This window comes from Bacillus rossius, chromosome 2, assembly GCF_032445375.1.
Source record: "Bacillus rossius redtenbacheri isolate Brsri chromosome 2, Brsri_v3, whole genome shotgun sequence".
Classification (NCBI taxonomy): Eukaryota; Metazoa; Arthropoda; class Insecta; order Phasmatodea; family Bacillidae; genus Bacillus; species Bacillus rossius.
This window is the reverse complement of record NC_086331.1, coordinates 101,923,561-101,945,785: the sequence shown is the minus strand read 5'-3', so window position 1 is coordinate 101,945,785 and position 22,225 is coordinate 101,923,561. Positions and strand designations below refer to the sequence as shown.

General features: G+C 41.9%; 1 protein-coding gene across 10 annotated transcripts in view; it reads left to right on the top strand.

The window, feature by feature from the left end:
* The first annotated feature begins 819 nt into the window (after positions 1-819).
* LOC134529524 (plasma membrane calcium-transporting ATPase 2) overlaps positions 820-22,225 on the top strand; it is a 349,005-nt gene continuing 327,599 nt past the window's right edge. For all 10 annotated transcript variants that reach the window (XM_063363712.1, XM_063363709.1, XM_063363708.1 and 7 more), the window contains exon 1: positions 820-1,024. The gene's annotated coding sequence lies outside the window, so the exon portion shown is untranslated. The remainder of the gene's footprint in view (positions 1,025-22,225) is intronic.

The following is a 22,225-nucleotide window of genomic DNA, read 5'->3' as shown; positions in this document are numbered from 1 at the left end:
TTTGACAATGCCAATCAGTATGAGTTTGCTCCCTCAGACAAATGTCTGCGATTCGGGTGCTGGCAACGGACACGCGAGACCTGTGAGAAAACTCAACCAATCGCGAAACACAGAAGATGCTAGAATGCGTTGATACATCTGCTCTCGAAATCTTTTCGCGAAAAATACAAGCCTCCAGTGGTTGGTTACATAGCGGCTTCAAGGCAGGGCAAGCCAAGGAATCGCACCGGTATTTCATTTTTTTATTTTACTTGTTCTGCTAGTGTTCTGCTAAAATTGATGTGAAAAGTAAAATTAAAATTTTATTAGCATTTAATATATATTGCTGTTCATCACAAATTTTATTTCCTGATTTCGTCTTAGAAAAACGTAGTGTTTAGTGCCACGAATATTGATGTGATTACACCGGAATTTAACCATACACATTTATAAAACTGACCCGAGGATGATTTATTGGGAAAGAATATCAAAATTTGTGAAGATAAATTAGCAAATATGTGGTCGATATTTAGGTTCCAGGTCGGCTTAAAAATTTAGTTTGAAAGAGTAAATTGGTCAACTTTCCGACAGCGGGCCGCCACAGAGGTAAATAGCCGGCGGCCCGCGAAGCCCTGGGCCGCCACTCTGGTTACGTGGCGCGGCTGGCCCGCGTGTGTAATCAAACGGTGCGCTCGTTGCGCGACTGCGCGCCTGCATTCCGCTCGATGGTCGGGAGGGGGGCGGGGGGGAGGAGGCAGCTACCGTCACGGCGGGAGAGGGGAAGTAGGGGAAGCACGGAGTGGAGGGGGGCCGGATAAACTGTATTCGGCTAGGCTTAGATGGCAGCAGTGGCGGGCCTGGTCTTGCCCAGACGGGAGCCTCGGTTCGCCCGTGAGAGTGTTTCGCGTCGCGCTTGGCTCCGGTTCGTGCCCTGGCCCGGTGGAGCTGTTTATTTTTTTTAATTCTACCCTAAATTCTCGCCCTCCTGCCGCCTCGAAGTGCCGACCCGAACGGACGCCGCTGCTGGGGGATAACGACTGCATGTGTGAGTACCTCTACCTCGCCCGCAATGGGTTATTTCTGTAGCTGGTGGGAGTCAGGTGCGCGCGTACAGCGGCGCGCAAAACTCTCTCGGCGCGGCGGGCGTGACCCATTTGACAAGCTCGCTGTCGCAACGCGCAGCGCGCGAACTGGCGGCGAGGCCCCAAACTGACGTGCGCTTGTTCCCCCGCACCTGGCCGCGCAGGTGGGCTGGACGGCTCGCTGTGGCCGCGGCCCCGCTTCGACGCCAGAACATGCCACACCAGCACGCGCTAGCGTACTTGGAAATAGTCAACTTTCCATTTTAAATGTCGCATGTTGTACGCGCGCGTAGCCTGGACTTGGTGTAATCAGTGGCGTAGCCAGGATTTGTGTATGGGGGGTGTTAAGAAGCATGCTGCCCCCCCCCCCTCCCGTATTAAAGGGGGGGGGGGTGTCCGGGGGTTTTCCCCCGTGAAAATTTGGATTTTAAGGGGTAAAATAGTGCTATTTTAGCAGTTTTCAGTACTTAAATTTAAATATTGTAATGATAAAAATTTTATTAATTGTAATATGAAATTTGTTTGAGTGATGAATAGGAAATAAGAAATTAATTAAAGATTTACTGCTAAGGGGGGGGGGGTTAACCCCTAATACCCCCCCTTGGCTACGCCCCTGGGTGTAATATGAAATTTGCTGGAAAGAAAGAAATGTGTATGTGCTTATCGGCAGCTTTCTTCAGGTCACGAGTAACTTTATTTATTATTATTATATTTTTAACTTTAAAGAAGTAATGCTTAGCCGTCATGTATTCGCAAGTATGCGGCAACGTTTCTCAACCTCTCCGGGCGATTGCAAGCGAATCTCTGGGTCGCCCACTGTCCGTGCCTCGCAACCATAACAGCTGCCTTCTTGTTTAACATTCCCCGAGCCCCCGGCTGGTGTCGGGGAGCGGGATTTCGTTACTTTGTCAGTGTTCCCACCCTCGCCGCCATGGCGCAACCCCCAAGGTTGCAGCAGGCCCGCGGCCTCGGGGGTTGACCCAGTTAGCCAGGATCTGCTTGAATGGTCATGGCTGCGAGGGACTAGGCCGTCCTTCTTGGACCAGGCCGCCGCTGCTCCGCACTGGACACTGCGCGACCGACTTCCCCGCTGGCTCGGAGTGCAACACCGAGGACACAAACTCCGTCCAGAATGATCTACACCCTAAACAATTTTTTTGTACTTTTACAAGGGAAAATCTTGGAAACCCTGTTGCCAAGGATATTTCTTGCAAAACTACAAGGCAGAGCTATGTACCATGTGCGATTTTGCAAGGCTCTGCCTTGTAGTTTTGCAAGAAATATCCTTGGCAACAGGGTTTCCAAGGATTTTCCTTGTAAAATATACAAAAATTTCTTTCAGTGTAGGTTCCGCTAACGAGTGGACTTCCTTGGTTTCCTTTATCTTGTCCGTGTCTGCATTGAGCTCGGTGTCGAAGAGACGTTAAAAAAGGTCGCTGGTTCGATTCCGGCAGCCCGGCATGAGTCGGGATCATGAGCGCTTGGAGCACACCGCACTCGTGGAGATCCCTTTGCCTCATACATAGAGACCGGAAAAATTCGCGAATTCATTTCGCGATAGGCTAAAATACAAATCGTTATACCTCAGTGCTGCCTCTGCTATTGGCTCGCAACTCACCTGGATGACTCTTGGCCAATTAGAAACACCAAACCAAAGCTTTATCGAATAACAGGCTGCTACGTTCGGACGTCTCACAAGACAGCAGCCAATGAGTGGGTGACATTTGACCGAGTGTACGTATAACAATGGAGTTCATCGAACAGGTCATTGAACCCGGGAATTTTTCCGGTCCCTACTCATACATATGAGCGCTGCCGCTTGACTGTAATCCCTAGAACCTACGAGCATTGGCGCAACAGCAAAGCACACGGAAACCTGCCTTTCATGACTGCGCAGCCAAGCAGACTGGAAGGTTGATGGGCATCGCACAGAGCCAGAAGCGGGGTGGTGGGTTGGGTCACGCGGAGACAGTCCATTTCGCCAAACTCCACTGTTCCACTCATCACTCGACCGCATGTGTCAGACGGCATCTTTGCTCTTCGACTCGAGTACACCCGGGAGCGGCATGTTTACCATCGGCTGCAGGCATTCCAGGACGTGTCACGAAGACAGCTCTGCATCACTTATAGATAGGGACCGGAAAAATTCGCGGATTCAATGACCTCTAGGATAGCCTCCATTACCCTCTGCATTTCTCAAGTAAACACGCGTGTTCATTGGGTACTAAATTGTGAGGCGTCTCCACTGGGTAGCTTGTGATTCGACGCTTTTTTGTTCGATAGTCTCTCATTGGCCCAGAGAGCTCCAGTTAAACTGCGAGCCAATAGCAGAACCAGCAGAATTGTACACATTTGGAATTTCAGCCTATCACGAAATGAATCCGCGAATTTTTCCGGTCCCTACTTATAGATGAAGATGCTTGCCAGGGTCTGTGGTGGCGAGGTATCTCGGACGACGAGGCCTGGGGACGCAGACCGATGACAGCCTCTTGAGGCACGCCACGTCGGCGACCTTCGCCGCGCGATCTCCCGCCTCTGGACTGAGCTCGACGCCACAGTTCCGGCGGCTTGGGGCGCCTGGCGTAGTCACTAGCATGTACCTGAGAAACTGTTGTCTGCTGCAAAGTCACTAGCATGTACCTGAGAAACTGTTGTCTGCTGCAAAGTCACTAGCATGTACCTGAGAAACTGTTGAACTACTGCAACTCGTTGGACAAACTGTTAAATCATGCTCAAAAATAATAATTACACTCTGAATCCGACTCAATGCAATGTTAGTAACTGAAAATCCTGCTAGCAGGCAGTAAATGGCTGCTGAATCAGAAAGTCTTCGCAATGAACCCGAGATTAAACAGTGGAACTCACCTTGGAATTTGCTGATGCCCACTGACAAAATTTGACATTCAATCACATTACAAACTGGAATATTCTATTTCAAGTGGAGCACTTAAAACAAATTCACAGTAAAATCTCACTGATTTAATTTGGTTTCAATTTATAATGTACGTTTGTTTCCTTAAGCGTCACACAGCTATGCGCAGAGGTGCAGGGCGACAGGGCGTACATGATCACAGCGGGCCCCAAACCACTATGGTGCTGACTCTGTGCTCACAACATGAGTCATGCTGGGGTGGCCACATGAGTGTGACGCCCTAGCGATCATGGCCAACGAGGACCCATTGGTTTATTCCCAGCAAAACCTCTTTGACAGTTTGTCATACAGTTGTCAGAATTGATCTGTAATCCACACGGCATCACAGTTATCAAATTGATAGGTTCCACACTACGTTTTGCTGTGGGAAGGTGATAGGTTTCCGTACCCAACATTGTGCTTGAAAGTTAGAAACGTAACATAATGCTCTAGTTAATGTTTTCAACTACGGTAGCTCACTAGAGAGCATACTCAACTAAATGTCAGCTACCCGGGTAAGCCCTTCGTGGACGCGAGGCACCCAGACTAAGTTGCTAATGCGCTTAAGGACCAGCGATCGTATAATCGATCGTCAACTAGCCACTTCCAATCCCCGATAATCACACTGACACTGATCACCGGGTAAGCTTCGATTCTGGCAGCGAACACTAAGGACACCAGATTTTAAACCATAAATTATTGTTACTTGCAAATAAATCATACACTTGATTTTTCTGCTCGGGCTGATAATATTCTACATGGCCAGCCCTTGCGGAAATATTTTTTGGCAAGAAATCACTAAAATGATAAAAAAACGATTTCCAGTAATTACAATATTTATTAAAAAAACTTTGAACATGAATTAAGATTCTTATATTTTTGTTGTTACAATCAACTGTTTATTTTACTAACGGATGCATAATTTCGCAAATAAACTGCTTTTCCAGTAAAACGTCCTTGCCTTATTTAATTAATTTTCCTTAGGGACGAGAGAGGAATGTGAAGAAAGCTATACGAGCTCTCTAGAATAATACCGACACGCGATAATAGTTGCAGTGGTTCGACCGAATGATTACAATTTCCCGTTTGGCTTTTTAAAATTTTTAATATAGCTATATTCAACATGGGAAGATTTTCCACACTGTTAAATAGCCACCAATTAATCAAAACTAAAACACGTTTAAAAAAGTTTTTTTCCCGATGCTCGTGCGAGGTGAAAAAGATAACTAATTTTAGAACCCTTTCAGTGAGGAAAAAAAAAACATTACAACCTGAAAAGCAAACACATATCTTAAAAAAAAAACATAGCATATAGCTTTATAACACGTTAGCTACGGTTGTAAGAATAAAGATTTCATACAATTTTAATTAATGACTTTACTTTCTGTTTTGAAAATCAGTATTTCCCAATGAAAAAAATAACCCGATACCCATAGAATCCACTTAATGCAAAGAAAACTATGCACACATCAATTAAAAATTATTATTTTGAATTTCGTATTTTTCGTAAAGGATATTCTGATTCACGCTTTGTTCGTAGTCATAAGTGGATCCGTTAAACATTAAACTGTATTTTAAGTTCTTATACAAAGTTGTATTTGTACGTTGTGAGTAAGGCCATGTTCATAATTCCCACGGCCCCCCCCCCCTTCCTCCTCTGAGGTCACGTTCTAAACTCACCCTTACCTGTGACGTCGCTCAGGACACACTTCACGAGCTGCTGTAATTTTTTACTGAAATGAATATAGACACAGACCTAGCAACACAGAAATCAAATCACATGCGCGACGGACGTACCTACATGCGGTAGTTCTCGTGCCAATCGCCACTTCTCTGGCTTAAGTTGAGAACTGTGAATTCGGCTGCTACCGTAAAACCACTAAAGTGCAGCTTATCGACGCACAGTTGACGATAAACCAACCTTTTAAGATTTTGTTTTTGGACTTTTCCGCGTGACTTCTTCGGTGGTGACGTCAGAACCAGGAGGGGCTGCACTGGTCCATCGTGGTTCGCAAGTGGAAAACGTGGCAGACTTTTCCGTTATCCTCCACCCCATTCATTCCATCAATGCTTAGGGACTGGAAAAATTCGCGGTTTGAATGACCTCTAGGATGGACTCCACGATCCTCTATGTACGCGGGAATATTACACCAGCTCATTGGCTACTGACTCGTGACACCTGCTAACTGGGATGCTTATGATTCGATACTTCTTACATTGAGGGTCATTCATTGGCTCACAGTCCTTCAGGCAAACTGTGTTCCAATCACTGAAGCGGCAATAAGTTACACGCACTTGGATTCTAGCCTATCGCGAAATGTACCCGCGAATTTTTCCTGTCTCTATAATGCTGCGTACCGTCGCCGTCAGCACTTACCGCCTCTACATGACGAGGGGTGTGTCTGTGGCGAGGAGGAACGGTAGGTGCGACTGCCGCTGGTGCTTCTAGCGCGGCGTGGCCTATGACAACGAAATGAAGATAAATGTGTAATGCAATTAACTTGAGTTCTTTCAAGAATCTCTACCAGATGTATCGTGACTAAAAATTATTAAAAAAAAAAAAAAAAAAAAAAAAAAAAACGCGTTTCAGCCATTTTCAGTCTTCTAAAAATACCTCTTTGAAATGAAACACGATTCAGAACTTCTCATCCGCCCTCATTATATTCTTGAAGGCTTTTCGTAAACAGACACTTACTCTGATATCTTGAGCAGTCTTCTGCCACCTGTTTTTTTTTCCTTCCCTGAAGCTCTGCGCGCCGTGTTGTGTGCCCGCGTGGGCGGGGCCTCGAGGCATAATTATCTCCACCGCCGCCTCCCGCCGCGACTGGTGGAAGCACAGGCGAGTGTAGAAAATAATTGCTCCTTCTAGCTGTGCGAGCGCAGGACAGGCTGTGCGCGCTCTGTGGCGTGGCGTCTGCGTCCGCAGCACAGCGGTCTCGTCGCGGCTGCGGCGACGTCTCTTCGGTGGAGGGCTCGACGTGTAGGAGTGTGAGTTGCTCACGCCGCCACAAAACGTACTCACACCTTAAATAGTAAAGAAAAAGTGTAAACTTCTTGCTGAATATGTGAAGATAGAGATACATTATTAGTAGGGCCATGAAAATTTCGCGAAAAGATCCCGGGAGTATCTGGAAGTTAAAACACTGTAGCATCGTCTGTGTTTCGTGATTGGGTGAGTTACTTTGAGGTGCATGTCGATTGTTACATCAACCAATCACACTAATTCAGTGTGGAAGCAAACTCGTCCTTAGTGGATCGTGCAAACAAGGCAACGACTTCTCTCGCAGACGGCTGCCAATCACAAAGAAGAAACCGCTGGTGTGGGTATACCTTGTTGCAGTCTAGTAGGCGTTAAGATTTTTTCGCGAAAATTTCCTGCCCCTAATTATTAGTATTTTGTTATTTAACAAGAGATAACAATTAAGAATAGTAATAATGCAGGCATGATCTCAAACAAAAAAAAATTCCTTTCGCATCCGTTCACTGGTTCTTTTCTGACACCTCTTTTGGCGGTTTATTCCCGCGCTACCTTTGATAATACCTTATATCTGCTTCTGGCTATTTATTATTTTTAGGCATGTTATTAAAACACGATTTCCAGATGAATAAAATGAAAGAACAAAACAACACCCCAATCGAACAAAAAAAAAAACACTTATATGGTCAGTCTCACATGTCTGTAAGTCCTTTTGACATTTAGAATCACAGTGTAAACATTCCAAAACTAAATTACACTTATAAAGTTAACATATTAAGTCTATACGACGTTTTTACATTTTAAATCACACTTTTCGCATAAAAATGAATGATACTTATAAAGTTAATTGCACAAATCAATAACTTTTTCCCACATGATTAAATAAATTAATGATAATTTAAATGAAATAAAAAAAAATATATGGTAGCGTCAATCGTTAGCCGTTAAGAAAACTGAAGAGTAGACAAACACAAGCAGCTTTACGAGAATTCCGTAACATCACTGCTGCGTCATTTCTATCTCTTCCCTGCCGTCTCTCCTCCCGACCGTTACGACTAGCATATAGCATGCTACGCTACGCCTCTTTGCCTTCTCCCCATTGGACCGCTAGCGCATGCGTCGGAGAGGCGTCGCCGCTGACGCACTCTCCTCCTCTACCGGTTCCCCCACCACGTACCTAGCTATTCCCCCCGTGCGATAGGAATTATTGTGACGCTAGAATATTGCAAAGAAGTTTCACTTCAAAAAATATCCCATTAATGTTTTTGAATTTTACCTTAAGATTCCGGACGCAATGAACATTGTATTAGTAGGGGCTGGAATTTTTCGCGAAAAAAATCTGAACGACTATTAGATTGCAACAAGGTATACCCGCACCAGCGGTTTCTCCCTTGCGATTGGCGGCCGCCTGCGATATAAATCGTTGCCTTATATGACCGAGCCACTCAGAACGCGTTTGTTTCCGCACTGAATTATTTTGATTGGTGCTCAAAATTTAGGCGAGTACCTACAAGAAACTCACCCATTCACGGAACACAGACGATTCTACACTGTTTTAACTTTCATCTAGTCTCGGTATCTTTTCTCGAAATACGCCGCATGCCCCTAGTATTATCATATAGATAGTTATAACGATAATCATTTATACATCAGAAATCTAGGCACAGCGGCCTGGTTACAACGGATATAAACTTAACCTCATTACTTTATTTAAATTGGTTGTTTAAGTCTTCGGAAAAAATTATTGCTGCTGTAGTTGAAAGTGTGTAATAATGAGGGAGAAATTTGTATGGATACACTAAAATCCATAACAGCTAAGGAATTGCAAAATTAAATACAGATATTAATTTTTTTTTTCGTTTTTGGAAATTGGACCGTGATGTTTATAGCTCAACTACATAGTTCTAACATAGTAAACAAAAATTAAAAATAATATATTCAGCACCATCTAGCCAATACACGTATTTCCAAATTAAATAAATAATGTTATCAAATGACGACGTAGCAGGACGTTCAGAGCTTATAATTATACCATTAAGTATGTGTTTTCGGCCGAAAACACATACTTAATGGTTTTAGCAATAATTAGAGACCGGAAAAATCTGCTGATTCATTTCGCGATATGCTAGAATCCAAAACAAATACACCTTCATATTATTTTTTTGATTTGCTCACAGTTTATGTGAAAAGTTTTGAGCTAATGAAAAAATTTCAACCGAAAAAGTGTCGAATCGCAAACATACCAGCTGACAGGTCTAACGAGTCAATAGCCAATGAGCAGGCGGCACTTGCCTAAGTATGTAGGGGGTAGTGGAGTCTATTCTAGTGGTCATCGAAAGCGCGAACTTTTCCAGGCTCTACAATAACATAGAAGCATTAAGCAAGTGTTAAACGGAGCAAACTTTACCTAATACTTTAACCGGGGTTTTGTAAATGCTTAACGTAATGTTGTACGATTGTCGCTAGTCAGATTGAACTACACGGAGTTCAACTGTTACGTATAATCTGTGTTATACTACTAAAAATCTTTCATGATAGTAAAATAAAAATGTTTAACCCAAGAAAGTAGCAATGTTAAAGATATACACAATTTATTTCTTACAATTTTCTCAAAGTTTAGTGGGTATAATAACCTTTAATTTCCATGAATATTTACTACATACATATTTTTTTTGTTACTCTTAGTTTTGTTAAAAAACTGTACTTGCTGATTTTCAATCTAACCAAAAATCATCATTTTACAAAATTTGTGTCCCCAAATATAATTAAAGTAATTAAATGTTATAAGTACTTCCATTGCATTACTATAAGGTCAATGTAATTTGTATTCCGCTTGTTGTATTTCGTCATTATAGTGCTATCTGCTCAAAGAAAAATGTTAGATTATCAGCTGTCATCATTACTTGCAACATACATAGGGCACTATACTCCCAGTAATATCTATCCATCACAGATCCCATTGAACTGATCCACTAAATGTAATGAGATTTAAAAAAAAAAACACGTTAATTTTAATCAGGAAGAGAAGTCAATAAAAAAAAGTTTCAAATGCGTAATCCAATTTCACGGCGAATTTTAAGTGCCTACGGTCCGATACAGTCGATACCGTAGCTGACAGCCAGGGCCATGAAATTTTCGCTAAAAGATTTTCCGACCAGCTATGTGTTAAAACTCTGTAGCATTTTCTGTCTCTCGTGGTTGGCTGGGTTTATTCCAGGTGCATGTCTACTGTCGGCGCACCAATCACAGCCATCCAGTGTGGAAGCAAACTTGTCGTGAATTTCCCGGCCAGACAGGGCGTTGTCTTCTCTCGCAGACGGCTACCAATCACAAGGGAGCAATCGCTAGAGAGGGCATACCTTGTTGCAGTCTAACGAGCGAGCAGATTATTTCGCGAAAAATGCATGCCCCTACTGATAGCTAGAGACCCGAAAAATTCGCGGGTTCATTTCGTGTTATACTAAAATTCAAATAATTATACCTTAGTGCTGCTTCTGTCATTGGTTCACTGTTAATCTGGAGGACTGAGGGCCAATTAGAGACCCTCACTCATAGAAGTGTCGAATCACAGGCCACACAGTCGAGACGACTCACAAGTCAGCAGCCAATGAACAGTTGGCATTTTCCCGAGTGTGTAGATGATATTGGAGTCTATCCTGGAGGTCATTGAACCCGCGAATTTTTCGGGTCTCTACTGATAGCTCTCAGAGAAGGCCAGTCAGTCTGCTGTATTACCTCCTGCTGGAGGGTAGAAAACACCTAACAGGGTCTTAAAACGTCCTGCTGTCTGAAAAGACAGCCAATGAGGAAACACCGAGCCGTGCCGATAATTTCCAATCTGGCCGTAACAGAGCGACGTGAAAAACGTTATTACCTGAGTTCATTCCAGTATGCTGGGTTTATAAACTACACAAGACGCAAATAGTTAATCAAACCAATTTATCAATGCCCGTTCATAAATAGGGCGAGACACAACAACGCAACGCAAGCATCGGCCACCTTTTAACTTCTTGCTTTTCGGCTTGCGTTTCCGCCTACTGTGTTTGGAGTGAAGCTGCAGACGCGATGTTTAAAGAAATATACGATTTTCTTTTCATCACACGCATTACGTATCACTTTTCAAACCATCGCACAATTAAAGCAATTGAAGCTTTTAAATAAAACCATAAAGAATATCTCGCGTTTCCATTAAAAAAAAACTCTAGTCACGAAAAGAATCTTGATGTAGAAACTTTCTACAGGTTAACAGTTTGAAGTTGGTGAAGTCTGGCGACTAGCGTGTTTTATAAACCACCGTGGTTTTCTTGCGTCTGTTGCGTGCTGCGCTTTTGCTTTTCTTGCGAAGAACGTAAACCGAGTCTTAAATTAGTGTTGCGAGGTGCGCTGGTGTTTGGTCGCGGCTGTACACGCTTGTTGCACGCAATTGCCAACGTGAGATTAATGTGTTGGAAAGGTGCTGGTGTTGGTAGGGTAAGTGGGGGAGTTACACAGGATGTGCGCCGATCGAGCACGCACTGCTCACGAGCGAGTAAAGAAGGTGGCCAGTTTTTCGCACGGCGTTGAGTCACGTGTTACAGCGTAGCCGCTGTATGCTGGGAACTGCGGGCTCTGCAATTGCCTCGTCTCGTCAGCTCCCGCTAGGAGAGGCTGCCATTGGGCGAATGATGGATGGAGTGTGGGAAACACCCAACGTGCACGAATAAACCTGCAATATTCTATCAATAGAGACTGGAAAAACTCGCGCTTTCGTTTACCTCTAGGATAGACTCCACAATCCCTTACATACTTAGTGCAAATGCCACCCTCTAATTGCCTATTGATTGACTCGTGGGATCTGTCAACTGGGATGCTTTAGATTTGATACTTTTTTTCGTCAAAGGTTTTTCATTGGCTCAAATTCCTTCAGATAAACTCTGAGCCAATCACAAAATCAATATAAAGGTATGTTTGTTTGTATTCTAGCATATTGCGAAATGAATACGCGGAGTTTTCGGAGTGTCTATTACCTATTCCTTGACAGCCTATGTTGGGTTATGTATTTTTATGCGAAAAGATCTAATCGCTCACCAGATTGCAATGAGTATGCCTGCGCTAGCGATTGTTTCTTTGTAATTGGCGGCCTTCTGCAAGGGAAGACATTGCCATATTTGGCCGTGCCATTTAGGACGAGTTTTATTCCGCACAGGATGGCTACGATTGTTGTGCTGACAGTAGACATATATCCGAAATAAACCCAGCCAACCACGTAACATAGAGTTTTAACACACAGCTGGCCTGGAAATATATTCGATAAAAATGCATTGTCCTACTAATGTGTGTACACCTAACTCACCCTTGTCATTAAATCACGAGTTTGACACGCCCTAATTTAACAAAATCCAATTGCCAACATCTTATAGAACATCTGACCAAATCACAGCTATCATTCGTTAGGGACTGGAAACTTCGCGGTTTCAATGACCTTCAGGATAGAATACACATTTATCTGTACACTCGGGAAAATAACGACAGTTCATTGGCTGCTGACTTGTGAGTCGTCTCAACTGTGGTTTGTTTGTAATTCAATACTTCATTTTGTTGAGGGTTTCTCGTAGGCCCAGTGTCGTCCAGATGAACAGTGAGTCAATATCAAAAGCAGCTTAAAGGTTTATGTACTTATTTTAATTTTAACCTATCCCGAAATGAGAATGCGGATTTCCGGACTCACAAATCAATTTTTTTCTTTGGCTTCTGCCAGATTTTTCCGTACCATCCGAATTGCATGTGGTTCGAGCGAGTGAATTTAGGAATCATCTCATTGGTTTCTTTTCCTCCGGCGAGAGTAAAACTACCCAAGATTCAATCAAAGTTCATCCAAACGGAAAATGTGAAGCAAATAATAACGTAAAATTTGCAGGTTTCTATCAATGCCCAGCTAAAAGACGAACAATCTTTTTTTGCCAAAAAGAGCCAGTATTGTTGTAAATGTTACAAACACGTGGAAAAAATGATATTGAAGCATATAAAACAATCCAATTTCCTCCAACAATTTCTCGTTAGTGGCTCAAATATTTCAAAGTACGTCATTCACAGCTAGAGCCAAGAGAAGGTGACTCCAGAGACACCAGCAGAAGTACAAGTATTCTGGGAAGTAATTTCGCAGTGAATTATGTTGGCACTTTGCTTTCATGATTTGCTTTCGGCTCTTTAGAAACGCCCTGGGCGACCCTGAGCCAGTAAGAAACAGGGAAATAAAAACAGCACTGCAGCCGAATCATGCGCAACCCAGTTCAAAAGTAGCGACCAGTGAGCACGTGACATTGGCCCGGATATGTACAGAACAGTCGAGCCTAGACTGGGGCGAAAAGATGGCGTGGAATTGTCGTGGTTGCAACCATCATTCGTGCGGATCTCGTGAGCGCGGAAGACGGAGATGGCGATATATAAGCGGCGACCAATCAGCAGCTTACAACGTATGAGTATGAGTATAGGTCTGTAGAGTCTATCCTGGATGTCATATATGTTTGGTTTTAAAACCAATTACTAGAGACCTGCAAAATTCGCGGATTCATTCGGTGATAGGCTAGAATTCACACACACATACCTCTTACATAATTTTGCTATTGGCTTACTGTGAATCTGGAAGAATCTAAACCAGTTATAAACCCTCAACTAAAGAAGGATCGAATCACAGACAAACCAGCTGAGACGACTTACAAGTCGGCAGCCAATGAACTTGCGTTATTTGCCCGAGTGTACAGGGGTGTATACAGTCTATCCTGAAGGCCATCGAAACCGCGAATTTTGCAGGTCTCTACCAATTACTGATAAAGGAATTGGTATAGGCAGACTTTTTCGCGAAACATCGAAATTCCCATTAGACTGATATATGGTATGCCTGCGCCAGTGTTTGTGCCTTTGTTTTTGGCGGCCGTCTGCGAGAGACCTCGCCTCATGTGACCAAGCTACTCAGGATGCGTTTAGTTCCGCGCAGAATTACCGTGGTTGGTGTTTTAACGGTAGACACGCGCCTGAAAGAAACTAAACCAATCACGAAACGCATACGAAGCTACAGTGTTTTAACTCTCAACTAGTCTAGAAATCTTTTCGCGATAAACACATGCCCTTATTTAATGGGGATACTCCTGGACGATGAGTAGAGGCCCGAAAAATTCGCGGGTTCATTTCGTGTTATGCTAAAATTCAAATAATTATACCTTAGTGCTGCTTATGTCATTGGTTCACTGTTAATCTGGAGGACTGAGGGCCAATTAGAGACCCTCACTCATAGAAATGTCGAATCACAGGCCACCAAGTCGAGACGACTCACAAGTCAGCAGCCAATGAACAGTTGGAATTTGCCGGAATGTGTAGAGGATATTGGAGTCTATCCTGGAGGTCATTGAACCCGCGAATTCTCGGGTCTCTAACGATGAGAAACCCTCAATTAAAGAAGAAACTAATCACGGGCTACCAAGTTGAGACGTCTCACCAGTCGGCAGCCAATAACCAAGTATACAGAGACTGTGGAGTCTATCCTGGAGGTAAGTGAAAATGTGATTTTACTCGGTCTCTAGCCATGGCTTGTAGACAATAACCATGTAAAGCCGAAATTAGGATCGCCTGAAGGTATTACAACCTGGGTAAATACCACAGCGCCACCTTGAAACTCTCTAGCCTTGGTCTTTGGTTAGACAGCTCACATCTGCCTATCGGGGCTTAGGGAAAGCACGGACTTCAACATGGCTGGAATCGGACTTTGGAAGAGTTGTGTACTTGGGCACCGCGCTCGACTGGAGTGAGTGGGCTTGGTGGGTTGTGGCGGAAAGTAGCAGGGAAGGGGCACCAGAAACAACTCGCCGCAGACGTATTATTCAGAGCGTGTCTGAGCTGCCACGGCCACAGGCAGTCAGACATCTGTGTTGCCAATGACAAGACGCCACTCTACCTGTCCAGCACCTGACACCTCGCCGCCCCGACGCATGAATTAGTGTGGTGGCTTTCTTCACTGCAGGGCAGGTCGAGGGCACTTATCAGGAGTGGGGCGCTAGATGGTGGAGTGAGACGCTTGATCGTGGAGATTACTTATAGGTAGAGACCGGAAAAATTCGCGAATTCATCTCACGATAGGCTAAAATACAAATAGTTATACCTCAGTGCTGCCTCTGCTATTGGCTCACAACTCACCTGGATGACGCTGGGCCAATGAGAAACACCCGACCAAAGCTTTATACGAATCACAGGCTGCTACGTTGGGACGCCTCACAAGACAGCGGCCAATGAGTGGGTGGCATTTGACCGAGTGCACGTATAACTATGGAGTTCATCCTGGAGGTCAATGAACCCGCGAATTTTTCCTGTCCCTACCTATAGGGAATTCAGGCGTGGGTCGTTCGATGGCTGAGATTGAAGTGGCTTAGGAGTGGGGCCCTCGATGGCTTGTTTGCTTAAATCACACTTGCATATTTGCGCATTCGCACACTTGTGCTTTCGCATACTTGCACACATTCTTATAACTCTATTTGTGAGGTTTCACTTTTAAAGCGCGTGGCAGCCACGTAACCACTTTTTTTTTAATTTCACATTTTTATGAAGGTATAGTTAGGAACTGTAAAAATTCGCCGTTTCAATGCTGTAACCCGGAAGTAAAGAAAAGTCTCATCGAAAAAGTGTAATTTTTAAGTAGAGCAAGTTTTTGGTTTGTTTCAATTTTATTTTTAGGTTTCTTCGTTAGTAACAGGAATTGCTGTATGGAACCATACCATTCTTGGTATTCTTTATTCAATTAAAATAAAACTTCTTTCAAGATTTCAGTTTAAAAATTCAATTAATACAACTCTTTTAAGTACAAAAATGAACATGGTGTCCTTCAACACCGGGTTTCAGCATTATATCCAAAATAGACTCCACAACTCTCCGTATAATCGGGAAAATATCATCTTTTTATTGGCTGCCGACTGGCAATTCGTCTCTCCAATTGAATTGGTGGTGTGTGATTGGATGTTTTTCCGATCGAGGTTATCTCGCTGGCCCGCAGTCCTCCACGTAAACTGTGAGTCAGTAAGCAGAAGTAACATAACGGTTTGAGTATTTAAATTATAACTAGAGAACTGCAAAATTCGCGGATTCATTCGGTGATAGGCTAGAATTCAAACACATATACCTCTTATATAATTTTGCTATTGGCTTACTGTTCATCTGGACGAATCTCAACCAGTTATAAACCCTCAACTAAAGAAGGATCGAATCACAGACAAACCAGCTGAGACGACTTACAAGTCGGCAGCCAATGAACTTGCGTTATTTGCCCGAGTGTACAGGGGTGTATGCAGTCTATCCTGAAGGCCATAGAAACCGCGAATTTTGCAGGTCTCTAATTATAACCTGTCGTGAAATGAATACGCAAATATTTCCTGTTACTAGACGTTTTACACAAATTGACCTATAAAAGCCGTTTCGTATGTAAACCCAGCTGTGGGAACACAGAAAATAAATTTCCTGTGAGAGATAGTGAAGTAATTAACCAGACAATCATTTTAGTTACGAAAATTTTCTAGACGTTTTCAAAATAACAGGTAACAAAGGACCAGAAATTTCGCGTTTTCAAAACTCTAGGATAGACTGCACAGTCCTTTGTATACTCTGACAAAAGTCATACGTTCATTGGTTGTCAACTGGTGAGACGTCTCTACCTGGTAGCCTGTGATTCAATACTTCTTTAGTTAATGGTTTCTCATTGGTCAGGAGTATTTCCAATAAACTTTGTACAAACAGCGGCAGCAGTTTAGAGTTATACATATGTGAATTTTATCCTATCGCGAAATGAATCCGCGAATTTTTCCGATACCTACAGATAACATGTATAATTTTTATGGCGGAAAATATTTCACTCTTTGATAAGTTTGATTTTGTTTGGTTTAAATGGACTCGAAGCCGACTCAGTGTTAATATGTTTGCGAGGCTCCAATATGGTTCGTGCTTGTTTGCAACATTTATTCCCTTATTGGCTCCGGTGGGCTAAAGAGCTCGTAGCACACCTTACCCAGCCAATAGAGAAAAGCGTACAGAACGTGTGGGTTCGGCCTTAAATAAATTCATCATGTTTAGGAACCTGAAGTAAGCGCGTTATTATTTAGTGGCAGTCTAGATTGCAAATGATTGTACACTTGAATGGCTCATGTCATTGGAGCGCGGGTTATTCGACACTTCTGAAGTTCTAGAAGTCGAGAGGAGGCGAAGTGTGCTAGCAGCCAATGAACACATGGCATCGAATGGATTACGCACACGTTTGTGGATTATTGCTTGGCCTTATATCAGAAAATAACACGAATCATGCTTAGGAATCGTAAAGATTCGCGGTTTCAATGATCTTCAGGATAGACTTCACAGTTCTCTGCATGCTTGACTCAATAAACCCTGCTCAATGGCTGCTGACTTGTGAGATGTCCCAACTAGGTTGCCCGTGATTCGATAATTCTTTGACTGAGGATCTCTCAATGGCTCAGAGTCCACCAGATAAACCATAAGTAGGAGCAGGCATTTTTCGCGAATAAAGCTGAACGCATATTAGACTGCAACAAGGTATACGCGCACTAGCGGTTTCTCCCTTGTGATTGGCGGCCGTCTGCAAGAGAAGTAGTTTCCTTATTTGGCTGAGCCACTCAGGACGCATTTGCTTCCGCAACGAATGACTGTGATTGGTGTTTTAACAATCGTCATGTACCTGAAAGAAACTCATCCAATCACGAAACACAGACGATGCTACAGGGTCTTAAATTTCAGCTAGTCTCGAAATCTTTTCGGGAAATATGCATGGCCCTAACCATAAGCCAATACGCACCAGTATCGCCAAGTTATATTATTTTAATTTAAGCGTATTAAGAAATAAATCTGTGAATTTTTTCGGTTTTTGATCTTGCGTGTCTCTATTTACTAAAAGAGATCCTGAAATTTAGCGAAATATTCTGAAATCAGGCTTAAATTCAAAGCCGTATGGTTTGAAAACATTTTTGTTTTCTTTAATCGGCACTAACTGATTCCCTTACTTATCTCCCAGCTGTGCTTCGAAGTCTCAAAGTCGAGAGGGTGTGTCTGAATAATTGCAAAGTAAAATCATGAACGGAGTGTAAGAGTACGAAGGTTTGCATTTCTAGCATGCCACCATAAGAATCCGCGAAATTTCCGTACCTATAGCTAATTGTCGTTTGGTGTCGGCGTCTCAAATGGCCTCATGGTCGAGGAGACGCAAAGCCTCAATCATTCATTAAACCAATTAAAAGTGCGCTCTCTCTGGAGAAAGCCACTTTGTGCTGTCACGGGCTCTTTCGCACTCTTCTAGCACTCTCTCGCACTCTCTCGCATTCTCGCTCTTACCAGTTGTGGAAAGACGCTCTACTTTGGTAACAACACATGAAATAGTTACACTTCAAAAATTCTAATGGTCGTTATAACATGTCCCTACTATTGCGAAGTCAAGTTTTTAAAAAACATTAAGGAGGAATGGTATTATAATATTATGCATCTATAATTTAGTAATTTACATTGAAATAATAATCTAACTATAGTAGATTATTTATCATTTAAACAAGTGTTCTTTTATAGTTTTTTAAACATCAAAGTGAATTTATGTTCCGATCTCAGAATAATTATATAGCTTAACTTCGTGTTCTATACAATTTTGAAGTAACCGTTTGTAAGTACACTGTAAAAAGGTGTACATTAACACATCCAGTATTAGTATATTTTTTTACATTTTTTAGTGTATAATTAAAAAATATATACAGTTTGTGTACTTTTACTCATTCATTTTGTAAAGTTACCACTATTTCAAGTAATTTTACACCACATGTAGGTTTATATTGTAAAAATTTAACGTTGGAAAAAAATACAAAGTTTCCGTGTAAATAAACGATTCTTTTCATGATTTTACCTCCACATTGTCCTTGTAACGGTACACTAACATGTAGTAAAATAACACATTGTACTGTGATAAAATATACAGACATGGTTTGTGTGATTTTACACACACAGTGTATACTTAAACTCTATTAAGAAGCATGAATTCACGCACTTGTACTCCAGTGTGCTTGTCAGGCAACATTCCATGTATAATTTTCCCACTATTTTACATTTAATGTAGGTAATATTCTTCAAATTAAATATTAATAAAAATAAGCGTTGCAGAGTATATCAGTGACACATCTAACAATTTTACTACCAAAATCTTCTAGTAAAATTACACTAACATTAAGTAAAATAACATTTGGTTTTTTGATAGTAATACACAAATATGTGTGTGTGATTTTACACAAACAGTGTGTATATTATAAAACTATCATCAAGTGTTATTTACTAACTTGTATCCCTGTGTGCCTACACTGTAAACAAATATTTTTTACTGTCGGAGTAGGTTTATTTTTACACGTTATTGTAAGTTATGAAAACTCGTGTTATTCAAACTAATAACTTTAATTTATATACATGATTTCAATCCATTAACCCCAATTTATAATGTAGCCTAATGCTGAAAGTAGTTGCTTTCGGACCACGAGATGAGCAGCTGCGATCATCGTCCATGGTTCGAGGCCAGGCCACCGCACTCGGGATTTTATAAAGTCATCTACAAAATGTTACACCAGCGACACCTAGTAGCGAACTACAGAACCTTCCATGATGTCATACAAAGTCCAAAGTTGGGTTATGATTCAGTTTAATGAATTAAAAAAAAAACATACATAGAGCAGCGTAATTTTACGCAGACAAAAATGGGTGTTATTTTACACTCTGTTACACATACATGCACTCCATGGTTACAGAAACAATGTACGTGTAAATTTACATCTAAATGAGTAAAATTATTCATCCAAACTGTGTGAAATCACACATACAGAGTTAATGTGATTTTTAGTGCTAAATAGCTAAATTACATGACAGTGAGTGTAAAACTACACCAACTTATCGGAGTTATTCATTACAAAGTTTTTTTTCTATAAATACCTGCGTAGGTTAAAATACACTTACATACGTATGAGAGGTAAAAATACACCTAGAGCTAGAGATACAGCTGCCACCAACATTAATTCAAAAATGCACTTTATTTACAGTGTATCCTCTGTCATTAAGCTTTTTTATTTTTTAAATTTGCTTAATTCATAAGTAAATACAATTTTTATTTTTTTCCAAAAACCTTAATATTATTTTTCAACACGATCGGAAAACTTATTATTTTAAAAATAGTTTACCGAATGATTTAGGAAATTATATTGTGATTTTTATAAATAACTTTTGTCTGTTTATAACTCATGGTAGAGTTAATGAGCAAACGTGCGAAATCTGACTCAAATTATCTCGCTGTCGCTGAGACATTAAGGTAAATCCAAGACGAAATGTGCAAAATGCGAACATATTTTTCCGTAAATGTTTTTTTTTCCGTTTTCCTGACAATCAGTTGATATACGTTACACAATAATTTATTTCATGCCAATTGGGAGATACAATTAAAACAATTGTTTTTGTTTCTGTCAGTTGGTAGAGGATATCACGAGTCCTACGAAACTCTCAAATGTTGAATGAGTCATTACATTGTGAATGAATACCGATTGTGTGTTTTATCTCCTGTTTGTACATAATCTGGTATTTGCAGAACATTTCCCGGTAAACTACGGGAAATTTACCTTGATATGCTTTCTCGGAAAGTTAATATCTGGAGACTGGAAAAATTCGCGTTTTCATTTTGCGAAAGGCCAGAAGCCAGATGCGTTTGACCTTTTTTTCTGCTTCCGTATTTGACCACAGTTTACTTGAAGGAATCTGACACAGCGAACGACCCTCAATGAAAGGATTATCGAATCACAAGCCTCCCAGCTAACAGTTCTCACGAGAATCAGTAGCCGATGAGCAGATGCAATTTTCCCGAGTACATATAAGCTTGTGGAGTATATCCTAGAGGTCATTGGAGCCGCGTATTACTCCAGTCACTTTGAGTATCTCTGGTGTTGGTTTATGGGGCGGTGTGTTCGACTCGCCCCCTGGGAGCGCGGCTCCACCCCGGGGGTGGTTTCCTCCCCTAATTAAGGCGACCCTAGGCGCTGTTCGCAACCACATAGCTGTCTCCTTCCCCACCCAATGAGTGGCGAGCTGTTTCCCAGCGTCTGAGTACCACAGTACCTGTGATGGCCAACCCTTTATCACTTGACGTTTGATAGCTTCAAGCCACACCATCTTATTAACAAATGGGAAATTTACCGTCATCAGCAGTATGAGACATCAGTTATAAGAAACTGATTTGTAGCTGAGCTGGAATACAGGTTTTCGATTCATATTTACAGGAAAAAAAAAAATCGCGTTTTCAATGACCTCCAGGATAGACTCCACAGTCCTCTGCATACGCGGGCAAAAGTCACCTGTTCATTGGCTGCTGACTGGTGAGACGTCTCAACTTGGCGGCCTGTGATAGGATGCTCTTTAGTTGAGGAATTGGCATTGGTCAAGAATATTCCCAATAAACTATGTGCCAACGTCAGAATTTTATCCAATCGCGAAATAAATCCGGGAATTCTCCGGTACATATCGGTTTATGTCAAAATGCATTAATTGTTTAGAATTAAAAATGTGGATAAAGTTGCAAAAAAATTTTCGTATTTTTTTGTCGTAACGAATTAACTGCATGAGGTTCTCGACTTTGTTTTAAACAAATCGGTATGAAAATATATATAATATTTTTATTTTTATTTTTGACGTGACAGCGTCTAATAAATCGATGAACGCCGGCTGCACGCACGAAAAAGTGTCCCGTTACGCACATTGTTCCGTTACGCTGTGTCCCGTTACGCTTATTGTACGCTTGCGCCGCATCTATCTCTCTTCCACTCGACTGTTTACAAAGTTAAGTGAAAAGTAAATGTGGTTTTCATTGCTTATTACAACAACACTTTCGGCAATAAATGTTAATTATTCTTGCATTTTAAAAATCTTATTACTGGTATAATTTCAAGTATTTATTCTTTTATTATTAAAATAAAAATGATTCAATTTTATTCATAAAGTATGCAATCATTTCATCAATGTTTTGTCATGACGTTGTCACGTTAAACTATCGTCCGTAAACCGACTTTACAGACAAATAATTTTCTATTTTTATTTTCAATTTGTGGTGTTGCGATGCAAGTGAAACGAGCCAGCAGACGGGAGTAATCGCTCGGCGGTGACCCCGTGTCGCCCGAGACCGCGAAGCGAGACCCTAGGCGGTCAGGGGAAGTCCGTGTCCAGGTCCGGACTACAATAGCGACATCGCCGCAT